At 42.0% G+C, this 11,083-nt stretch overlaps 1 protein-coding gene across 2 annotated transcripts in view; it reads left to right on the forward strand.

The window, feature by feature from the left end:
- The window catches only part of MFHAS1 (multifunctional ROCO family signaling regulator 1), a 46,306-nt gene extending 35,574 nt beyond the window's left edge, over positions 1–10,732 (forward strand). Inside the window, exons 4-5 of one of the 2 annotated variants that reach the window (XM_084835052.1) lie at positions 7,742–10,314; positions 10,412–10,732. The gene's annotated coding sequence lies outside the window, so the exon portion shown is untranslated. Of the gene's footprint in view, positions 1–7,741 lie in introns of both variants that reach the window. The other variant, XM_084835051.1, reaches the window with a different exon arrangement.
- The last annotated feature ends 351 nt before the right edge of the window (positions 10,733–11,083 follow it).

Below are 11,083 nucleotides of genomic sequence, written 5' to 3' on the forward strand. Positions count from 1 at the left end.
AAATTATCCCCTCCGTGCTCCTCCTGCCCTGCATTGGATAGGCGGTCGCTTCCGAGTTTGGAGGCGGCCGCCTATCTGCATAGGATTGCGCCCTAAATGAACTAAAGGTACTGATTAAAACTTTAGTTAATTAAGCTACCAATTCGATATATTAACCCATGCAATCTTACATAGAATAATTACTGAGTCTTATCTGAAAACAAAACACTTGCTCTGGAACTGGTATAAGCAAAAAAGTTGAATGTGGTGTAGAAAAATCTCTTACTGTAACAAAATAGGTCACATGAAAGGGAAACAAAAATGTCACCTAAGTCTGCTCGGCCTTTTTGTTCGCTGCGCATATGCAGTTTCTTATCTCTCTAGTTGAGTTGCTAGCTTAGTTTGACTGTTAGTCTGGCATAATGTGTTTAGAAACATTTGCTAAGTATAGACAGGAGTGGATCTCTTTTGCCCTGGAGAATAATTTAAATGTAATGTTTAGATCCTGACTCAGAGCCTGGGTAGCAGGTAGTTTGTTTTTTGAAAAAGAACTTTAAAAGAAACTTAAAAAAAAATAAACCGATGCTTGTTATCAAGTCCCTGAAACACAGCAAAGGCAGAATTCCATGCTAATAGCTCTTGTTGAAGAATAACCATGCCATTACTCTGAATATGTACTCACATATTGATGAACCTGTGGCATTTGCCATAAAACTGATAAAATAACACATGGGCCAAAAGTGACTTTCTGTGCCTAAATACAGAAATATAATTGACTAAATCCAAAACAGTAGAAAACCAAGACGCTCATCGCACACAGCAGCAAGTTAAAAAAAAACCACACACAACCCAAACCATAGCAGTATAAAATGTGCAACCCCCATCCCCTTCAAAAGCTCACTGAAACAGAAATATTTTACCCCATTTCCTGAAGAAGGATTACAGACCTTCCCAGGTCTCAGGCGGAGGTGGGAAATACAGTGTTACCTCAAATGATGACCTCAGTAATTGGGCAGGTTCATATTAGAGCAGGCAGTCCTTTAGGTAGGTGGTTGGAGACTTTAAAAATCAAAACAAGCACTTTGAGTTACTCCCAGAAACCAACTAGGACTCAGGAGTTAAGAAAGTTGCCCAGAGACAGGTGTAATATGTTCCTATGTGGCAAGAAGCAGTCAATAACTTTGCCACTACATTCTGGACCAACTGTAATTCTGAACGGTCTTCAAAGGCAGCCCCACATAAAGCACATTACAGTAATCTAATCTGAAGGTCATCAAGACATGCATGACTATAAATGATGGTTATTAATCTCCTTATTACTAAAATTAAAATCCAGATCAACATCAAAAATTTATTAACTCAAACAAATAATCTAGCAGCTGTCCAGAGACCCCTGAGGTTACCGTAGTTCTTTCCATTACATGACAGTTTACTACGTACAAGGAGCTTTATGCATGTGGGAGCATTCAAAAATATGACCTTCCCTCTGTTCCCTGAAGCAATATGATTCTATCTCTTTTTGTACTTACTGACTCAGTTTTCACGTAATGACTGCCCATGAGTTGTTTAAACCATGGGTAGTTGTGATCGCATGGGAGCAAGCAAGCATGCTGCTTCCTGATTGCTCACTTGCTTCCGCTATGCAAGACAACCCAGGAATGTTTCCTAGGTTGTTCACTGTGATGTCTGAACCCAGCATTCTGGGTTGTGGAGGGAGAAACCACCCAGTGTTAATTCATGGCTTGTTAACAGCGAACAACCCTGGAACAGGGTGTTCCTTGGTTGTTTTACAACGTGAAAGCAGGTAGAAACCAATCTCTCGTCTGAATACTACTGCATTCAGAACAGGACTTCCTCCAATGTCTTTGTCTTATCGACTTTGTGTATGTATTTATTTATATGAGGCTTTCCTTTTATAAAATACTTTACATCAAATAAAAAATAGAATTAAAATGAACTAGCATCACAGATATCATCAAATCACAAATACAATATTTAAATAGTTACAGTTTACCAACTTAGGTAAAAGTGAAAGAGGGGTGTCTCTCCTTCCCTCTAAAAAGCCACCAAACTTCTTCAGGGAGGAGGTTCCACAGTTTTGGGGTAATCACAGTATAAGCTCAAGGCTGACTGTCACATCACCCTCTGACCCTGTTGTAAGGAGGGAACAAACAGACAGCCAGGGCTGCTGATCAGATGCCTCAAATTTCAAGTAGGCTAGTACATAACAAATTGTGGCAAGTTCTTGGTGGTCTTGGGGATACCAAGTCATCTTGTCTGCCTCCTGAGGAATCCGTGTAACGACCAAGTAGCATTGGTAAGAACAGACCATGGAACAACGGACTGGTTTAAGATGGGGAAAGGAGTACAGCAGGGTTGTATACTCTCACCCTATCTATTCAACCTGTATGCAGAACACATCATGCGACGTGCTGGGCTTGATGAAGCCAAGGCTGGAGTTAAAATTGCTGGAAGAAACATTAACAGTCTCAGATATGCAAATGATACCACTTTGATGGCTGAAAGTGAGGAGGAGCTGAGGAACCTCATGACGAAGGTGAAAGAAGAAAGTGCAAAAGCTGGGTTGCAGTTAAACCTCAAAAAAACCCAAGATTATGGCAACCAGCTTGATTGATAACTGGCAAATAGAGGGAGAAAACGTGGAGGCAGTGACAGACTTTGTCTTTCTAGGTGCAAAGATTATTGCAGACACTGACTGCAGCCAGGAAATCAGAAGACATTTACTTCTTGGGAGGACAGCAATGACAAATCTTGATAAAATAGTGAAGAACAGAGACATCACACTGACAACAAAGGTCCGCATAGTTAAAGCAATGGTATTCCCCATAGTAGCCTATGGCTGCGAGAGCTGGACCATAAGGAAGGCTGAGCGAAGGAAGATAGATGCTTTTGAACTGTGGTGCTGGAGGAAAATTCTGAGAGTGCCTTGGACTGCGAGATCAAACCAGTCCATGCTCCAGGAAATAAAGCCAGACTGCTCACTTGAGGGAATGATATTAAAGACAAAACTGAAGTACTTTGGCCACATCATGAGAAGACAGGATACCCTGGAGAAGATGCTGATGCTAGGGAAAGTGGAAGGCAAAAGGAAGAGGGGCCGACCAAGGGCAAGGTGGATGGATGATATTCTGGAGGTGATGGACTCGACCTTGGGGGAGCTGGGGGTGGCGACGGCCGACAGGAAGCTCTGGCGCGGGCTGGTCCATGAAGTCACGAAGAGTCGGAAGCGACTGACCGAATAAACAACAAAAAGTACAAAGCAAATAGTTCATGGCAAACTAAAGCTCCTGGGAGAGCTGTGACATCTGAGGAGAATTGGTTTTGCATGAGCCATTTGCTTAGACACCTTAGAGAGCAGTGTGGCCTGCAGTCATCATTAATGTTCAGCTTCTGTGTATCACTTGTGCATTGTATGGCAGTCACTGGAGCCATTTAGAAATTGGCAAAGATCTGTGCTTCTTTTGTCACCAGCATAGGAACCTGTGGGCTTGTCAGAGGTAGGGGGTAGGGTGCCACTCTGGTACAGAAAGGGTAAGCTCAGCTGTCATGAAGGCCACGTGTGGTCAGAGTGTGGCTTGTGTAGATCCTCTGGGTCACAGAGTTTTTACCAGTGGAAAAACTTCCTGGACATGCTGTGGCCAGGGGGCAAGACAAGACTTTGGAGGCTTCCTGACCTCAGAGTCCTCCTGCCTTGGGCAAAGTGCTGCTAGCCTGGGCTGCTTTGGTCTGAACTAAAACGATTAGGTTGTTCTCATGTAAGTACAACCAAGCTAGCTAATGTAGTCGTATGTGGTCATTAAAAGGGTGCTGTCATCAGCATAAAAATAGCCTAAAGTGGAGCAGGGCAAGAGAATATACTCTTCTCCTGTTTACAAAAGCTTCTTCACTGATTGCTTGGAGGAAATGTTGCTGACCACAGGTGATTAGATGAAGTGGTATATTTCTAAGTCTGAGTTGAAAGAGTACTTAGCTTCTACTAGATTGTGCTCTTTGGGCCAAACTTCATATTGTGTTGCAGTCTCATGCGGCAGAGTCCCAAAAGCCCCTTCTCCCTTGCCAAGCCTCTACCTCAGGAAGGGATAATTTGCATAAGATAAGGAAGTGCTTAACCTCCTCACCCCAGCCAGTTGCCCCTCACCCCAAGCATCACCCATTAGCTGCCTGTGAGAAACCCATACTTGAGCCAAGACATGTGCTTGCTGATCCCTGTTACTTCAGTTTGCCATGAACTATTTGCTTTCATATTCAGGTATCTTTCACTGAATGTGCATTCTTTCCCCATGAAACATGTTCAGATTTATACACCTCCTATCTTCAGTTTAATCTTAAGGGAACAGTCTCTTCCTGTATACGTTTTGTTTCCTTGGATGTAAATTTGAAGTCTGACTCCATCTGTTTGCTATCTTCAATATGCTGGGGGGCGGGGGGAGCTGAGTAAATCCCGGCATACCAGAGTTATAACACCACAAAATCTGACTAAGAAGGCCTGGATCAAAATCTGACTAAGAAGGCTGGATATTGATTATAAGCTCCTAAAAGCTCCTTGAGCTTCTTTGGGGAAAGGAAAATGCTTGCTCTGGGCTAGATTCTTTACACATAGGAAATGTTCTTCCATAGCACTCCCTCTGTCCTCTTCTTCCCATTGCTTCGGTCTTTCAGAAGTCTGGGCTCCAGGAACCTGCAAATGATGGTCCATTGTCCTCTTTGCTGTTTTTACTGCTTTACTTGTCCTGTTTAGGACATCTTAAGGCTCCTTGTGTCCATTATTGGTTTTGTTAGGAGCCTGCTTGAATTAGTCGCAATAATGGCTTGGCTCTAATGAGGCTGCTGAGCTATGTGGAAATCCAGGAAATGCTGGTCTCCGAGATAGCATGTGCAGGAGGGGAAACTAGGCTTGACGCTATCTGTTCTTTCCAGTTAATTAGGACAGAATCCAAATGTTTAGATAGAAAAAAGTGTGGCTGGCTGGGAAATACTGGGCGTCACAGGACTTTTTCCATCTAAACATGTAGAGAATTGTGCCCTTAAGGACTTGGAAAGTCCAAGCCTGCCAGATAATGCTAGCAGCAAGCAGAGTTGTGCTCCAGACTATTATCCTGCCACAAATAGGGGGAAGAATATGTAGAAGTTAGGGACGATTTTAAAACTAGAAATGGTCAACCCTCCCACCCCACACTTAGCTTGGATTGCAGTTGGGTTAGCAGTTGCGAATGTTATCTGAGATCCAGGGGGGCAGGATCTTTTTTTGAGAGAGTTCTAAATTGGCCTTTTCACCCTGTGTACGTGTTCTCACATTGCTTCTTGGGAACTGTAGCAGCGGCTTGGTCTGAGCCTTCCTGGAAACGTCCTAGAAAGCCACCCAGGAGCAAGGCTCGAGCTGAAGCAAGTGATGGTCCAGCGGTTTCTTCACACACACTACATTATCTTTATCCCATTTTTTAAAAGATTGGAGATAATGAGTTATCATATTAAAGCACTTGAGTTCCCTCGTGAAAAGAGGAAACCCTGCAATAAGAGGAGCTAGACTACAGTGCCATTTAGTGGCTGTATAATGAAACATAATGGAAGACTGATAAGGGGGGGAGTGCATATAAAGGGAGTCAGTCGTGATCCTGCATTTAAAACAGAAGCAAAATCCCCGTTTTAAATGTGCGATTTTAGGTCCATTTTTAGGTGTAGAGATGCTCCAGTATAATATCCATGCCCTCCCTCAGGAAAGCACATGGGAAAGACCAAGCCATCTTGACTTGAACAAGCCAAGTTTCTGAACAACTGAAACTGAATACTCTCTTAAATGCTAAAATCCAACAAAAAAGCCAAGAGAATACACCCCTAAGCTATAATATACTTACCCCCAAAGTGGCTTGTTCCAGTGTTGGTCAATTCATCGCATACATGAATTAAAGTTAGAGAAGCCCTGTCCAAGTCAAGCAAGGGATCCAGGGATGGAGGTAGGTTGCACTCTGCACAGGTCCTGTTCAATGTAATCCTCCAGAACAGTGTGGTGCAGGTTGGGGTGGGGGGTGGAGTTTGGGATTTTAAAATTTGCCAGTGATAGGGTTAGGCTGCATTTCAATTTTTTTATGATTCCACATGCATGACCATTTGGTTAGCAGGCCACTTTTTTAAGTTGGCTGGTTGGTTTTTCCCAAAGTGTTATAGATCTTTGTTTTACCAATACCTGGACTCATATAATTTGCTTTTGTAAATGTTACATTTACATGATACTTGCACTGCCCTTTGGACATACATCAGGAACAACAATATTATTCTGTTTGTTACACACCCATTTTTAAAAGTTTGAGTTCACTTCAGCAGTGAATATGTGCCAATCACCCTCCAACATAGCAGCTGCATTTTTCAGAACCTAACCTGAAAAATGCAGCCCACACAGGTGCACAATAGGCATAGAAGCTCACAATATTCTTGATTTGAATTGTGAGCAAAAGACCATGTTCCGGGGCAACAGAAATTGCCTTGAAAGGAGCTAGGCCAATTTGCGTTGCAAGCCAGTTATGATCAAACTTCAATGGCATCACTGATTAAAGTGGGAGTGATGCCTTTGAAGAGCAGCCATTGAAAAGCAGTGATGCATATAGGTTCTGCACCTGTCTCACACCTATTTGAAAAAGCTCTTAGCTGAGCTCATGTGCAGGCTGACATGTTTACAGCAACTTCTCACCAAGGTGGTGTCCCCTGGGACCATAGCTAACTACCACGGAAAGGCTGTACATGTAGGAGCAGGAGCATGGACTTAAGAAATGTTTTAGTGGAACACCTACAAGTGCCTGCTGAGTGCATTTCTCTGTGCAGAGAGAGGCACAGAGCCTCTGTATGGAGTAAAACAAAATGGGTGAAACTAGAAACAAAATGGCAAGGGGATGGACCAGAGACTATTTCACGTTGGCATGGTATCTCTAGAAAATCCCCATCAGGGCATAGGTAGATGTTACAATACTTGTGACTAGTCTCATGGAAGCTGAAAGTTTCTGAACATTTGAAATGGAGTATTCTCTTAAATGCTAAAGTGGAAGACAGAGGGGATAATGGAAAGTGACAAGATAATCAAAAGCTATGCGTGGAAAGAGGCAGTTACTAATTTAAACTTATTGTGCCCCATCCTGAAGGCTCAAAATGGGTAACAAAAGTAGACATCCTAAAGCACAGGGTATTAAATCATAAAGAAAATAAAAATAAAGAAAAGTGACATCTCCCAAAGCAAAACAAAATGCTGTTTGATCAAAGTCATTGAAAACCCCATCCTTTTGTGACGTACAGAGCTTGAAACAGTTCTGAGAAATGCTCAGACTTGGACTTCAGCGAGTCTGTAGCACAAGGGAGCTCTGTGAGTGGGCGGACACTGAACTGGAAACTTGCAAAGCCACAAACACTGCACGTGTGACTACAAAAGTTACTAGTTTGCCTGCCCACATATCGCTTTGCAGCACATTGGAGGGCTAGGGAAAAAACACCTCCATTTGTAAAAGCTTCCCTGTGTGTTCACCAGGAGTTGATTTGTACTCTCCTTAGGGGAACAGGCATAGGGCTGTTTTTACAAACAGGAACATGTACTAAGACCAGACCAGACCATGCACCAGGCAGGGATCCCTAATCTCTCTGAGGAGGAACAGTGCGAGGTCTTGTTCTTCAAAAGGAGTGCTCTGCTTTTTATGACAATACTGGTTGAGGAATTTTTGTGATTTGCTACCTGTATGTAAACATCCCTTTGTTCTTTCTTTAGTTTCCCCATAGGAAGAAACTAATGATTCTGTGGCTGTGATGTGCTGCGGAAAAGGATGCAAAATCAAAACTGGAAAATACCTGTTCTTCTGAAGGACACGTTCCCAGAAACCAAACACAGAACTTAACAAACCCAAAACTGAAATGGTTTTTAAAGTAATATAATAAATTGCAGATGGAAAGTAGACTGAAGGATTCACCGTTTGACCCTCAGCCTCGGGATCATTCTCTTGCAAAGAGCCAACAGAATGGGTTGAAAAGCTTCTCAGGGATTATGTTCAGTGTGCAGTGTAAAAGCCACAACTGCAGTCAAGGACAGCAGTATTGGGGGCACTCCGTTTCCAAGTTTGTCAAATGTGAAAGAGGAATCACTGCTGTTCAGTAATTTGTGTTCTGTTTTTTTTAAGTGCTAATATTTATTTTTGTAAGTTTTAATAATCTATGCAGCTTAGACTTAAGTTGGCACTAGGTGCAAAGTTCAACATGGAGATTGTGCTAGACCAGCTGCTGGGTTCTGGTTTTGTTGTCAAAATACTGCATGTTGAAACAGCTGTCACGCATACACACCAAATATAGACTTTGATTTCACCACATCATTTCATGGTAAAAGCCTCGTAAACAAACACCCCACAATTGAAGTAGAATGCGAAAAAAATAATTTCAGATTTCAGGATGCTCCATCTTGCGAGTACAACAGCACAAAGTAGTGGAGAGAGAAGGCAGCTTCAGTCAAAAACTAATTTGTAACATATCCATAAAGCAGTGGATAGCAGTAAAGTAAACCAGGAATTGTTTATTCTTCCTGGACAGTGCTAGGGCCCTCAGAAAATATTGTCAGGGAGCAAACTGGAGCAAGGAGTAGCATAAAGACAGGTGTCCCCCAGTGCTCCAACCACAGTAAGAGTAAAATATGGTAAGACCTGGGAGCCTAAAGAGGGAAATTCAACTATTGGTGATACCATGCCACGAGGACTGGGCTTTTTCAATAGATAGACCCTATTTAGGTTCAGTGTATTACAGTGTATTGAACACAAGCAGGTAAATTCACCTCCTGCTGCAACAGATTTTACCTTCTCAGTTCCATGAGTGTTTTCCCCTTGACTAGAAATCACATTGTCTTATTAATACATTTCTATTATCCTTGGTCCATGTGATTGGTCCATGTTTTGTAGAACACGGCAGATTGGTTTCAAAAGAATAAATTAGTCAGCCCCCAGTTTAAATGTTACTTGAGCAGTGTAGTTGCAGCCATTCAACTGTTGCTCCTATACCATTTTGATCATGTTCATGAATTCTGAATGCATGGCTAGAGCAGATTGTGTGTGGCTATATGTACCACACCTGCCACGATTGAACACATGTAATTGTGTACCATTCTTGCAACACAAACTACCCTAACTGCATGGATGGAAGCTTTTAAAATTCCTGGAACAGTTTGAGAACAGCAACAGGACAGAGGCGACCAGGCTGCTGAGGCCTCCAGTTCTATTTCCCTTGCTGGAAAAAATAGCGGGTACTTTCTATAATATCCACTCTTACATCACATATGAAAATTCTAGCTGAGTTTTAAGGTGTAACTCTTAGACTTGAGATGGGTTTCTACAGGGAAATCTAAACAACAGCCATTAATAAAGGATATGCCATATTTGGAAAGAGGTTGAAAAGGTGGAACATGCAACAGCAAATTTTGTGTCTGATGTTATGAGCAAGCTTTTAAATCCCAGTGACTGTGTGTGTGTGTGTGTGTGTGTGTGTGTTAAAAGAACTGGTATCATCTCTAGAGCAGTCCAGCTGACAACTCTGTGTACGAGGGGGATTAACTGCAGTTTGCTCTTCGTTGGATTTTGTACGAAATTTCATATCTATTGTGGATGTTTAAGTGGAATATTCCCAGAAATGAACTGGCTTTTTAGCACATGTTCCTGATGATTGAGAAGAATTTCACAAGCAGATTTAGATGAAACATCACTTAAATAAAATAGTTTGGGCTTCTGAAATGTATTGTTTAAGTTTGCCTTAAATAGGATCTAATAAGATCTGATCGTTCTGTGGTAAAGTGCCAAACAGCAATGCTAACCAGCAGTGGTTACAGGCTTCAACACTAATGAATGTCTGGCAGGTGCTAATTGAGATGTCTAAGTGTACCTCCATCTTTGACACAACTTTCCAAGTAGCTCTGGGTTATGTAAGAAAGAACGCAAGCTGACTTTATTTTCCCTCTCAAAGCCAAAATGAAAATTTGGGAGCACCTGCGAAAGTCTACCTTTACCAGTGATTGGAGATTGATCCTCCCTTGCTGTCAGTCTAAAAATGAGGACTTTGGTCCTCATCTGTGTTTTCAGGCATCTAACGAAGAGTGCTCAACATCATTGTGTTGTAGGGGCTGAGGGTAAATAGTTGTTGCGGTTGTGTGAGAACATAAAGAGCAAATCCAGTTTTTTTAAACCCTCTTTTCCTATGCAGGATACTTCAGCACAGACACTGCAGACAGTGAGATTTGGCTAGCAGAGTGCCTCCGTGATCCTGTTGGAGTAGCATCAGTGAAAGGCCTCTGCCAGTTCTTCTGGGAAGAGGGTGAGGTTTTGCTCTGCAAAGCACAAGAATCAATCAAGCCATTCCTTTTAACTGCTGGAGAATTGCCCTTGTAATCAGTCACATTTTCTATTCCTAGGTTCTGTGACAGGAAAAGGAGTTTCCTGGATATATACATCACTGTGCTGCCAAAGCAAATGTGTGTTGTTGTTTGTTGTTGTTTTTAACTCCTCAAAAGGTTCACTTCGACTCATCTTTGTGATTCACTCCTGGAAGGCCAGGAAAAAGGGGTGTTGGTGTAACATGGATGCAGTTTTGTTCAGCAGAGGGCATGGGGGCTATACTTATGGCTGTCTGTTAATTCTCCGTATTACAGCACAGGCATTTTTTTTACAAAAAAGAAAAGACGAAAAATTCTCACTGAGACAAAAAACTGAGAATAAAAGTCATCTTAAACCTGAGTCATCTCTTGCTACTCATTTATCTAACAATGATAATTTTGTATTTGTGCATGCATATCTGCTTTTTCCCCCCACCAAAGCCAAAATAAATTCTGGAAGATATGAATCACTCTAAGTGCTTCTCATACTTCCATATACAAAGGTTTAGAAGTAGCATACTAAATCTCCCATGCCCTTGCTTTTGCAGCCAGTTAACATGGGAAGCTCTCCAGAACAGGTTACTTCTCTGATTTCTGATTGCAAAGTTTAAAAAAAATAAAATCTAAAATCATCTTGAAACAGGCCTCCTTTCCCCCTTTTTAAATTTACAATACAAAACATCATCAGCAACAGTAGCATACCACCTTTAT

The sequence above is a fragment of the Heloderma suspectum genome, chromosome 2 (assembly GCF_057233095.1).
Source record: "Heloderma suspectum isolate Gila_16-S chromosome 2, 16-S_ref, whole genome shotgun sequence".
NCBI lineage: Eukaryota > Metazoa > Chordata > Lepidosauria > Squamata > Helodermatidae > Heloderma > Heloderma suspectum.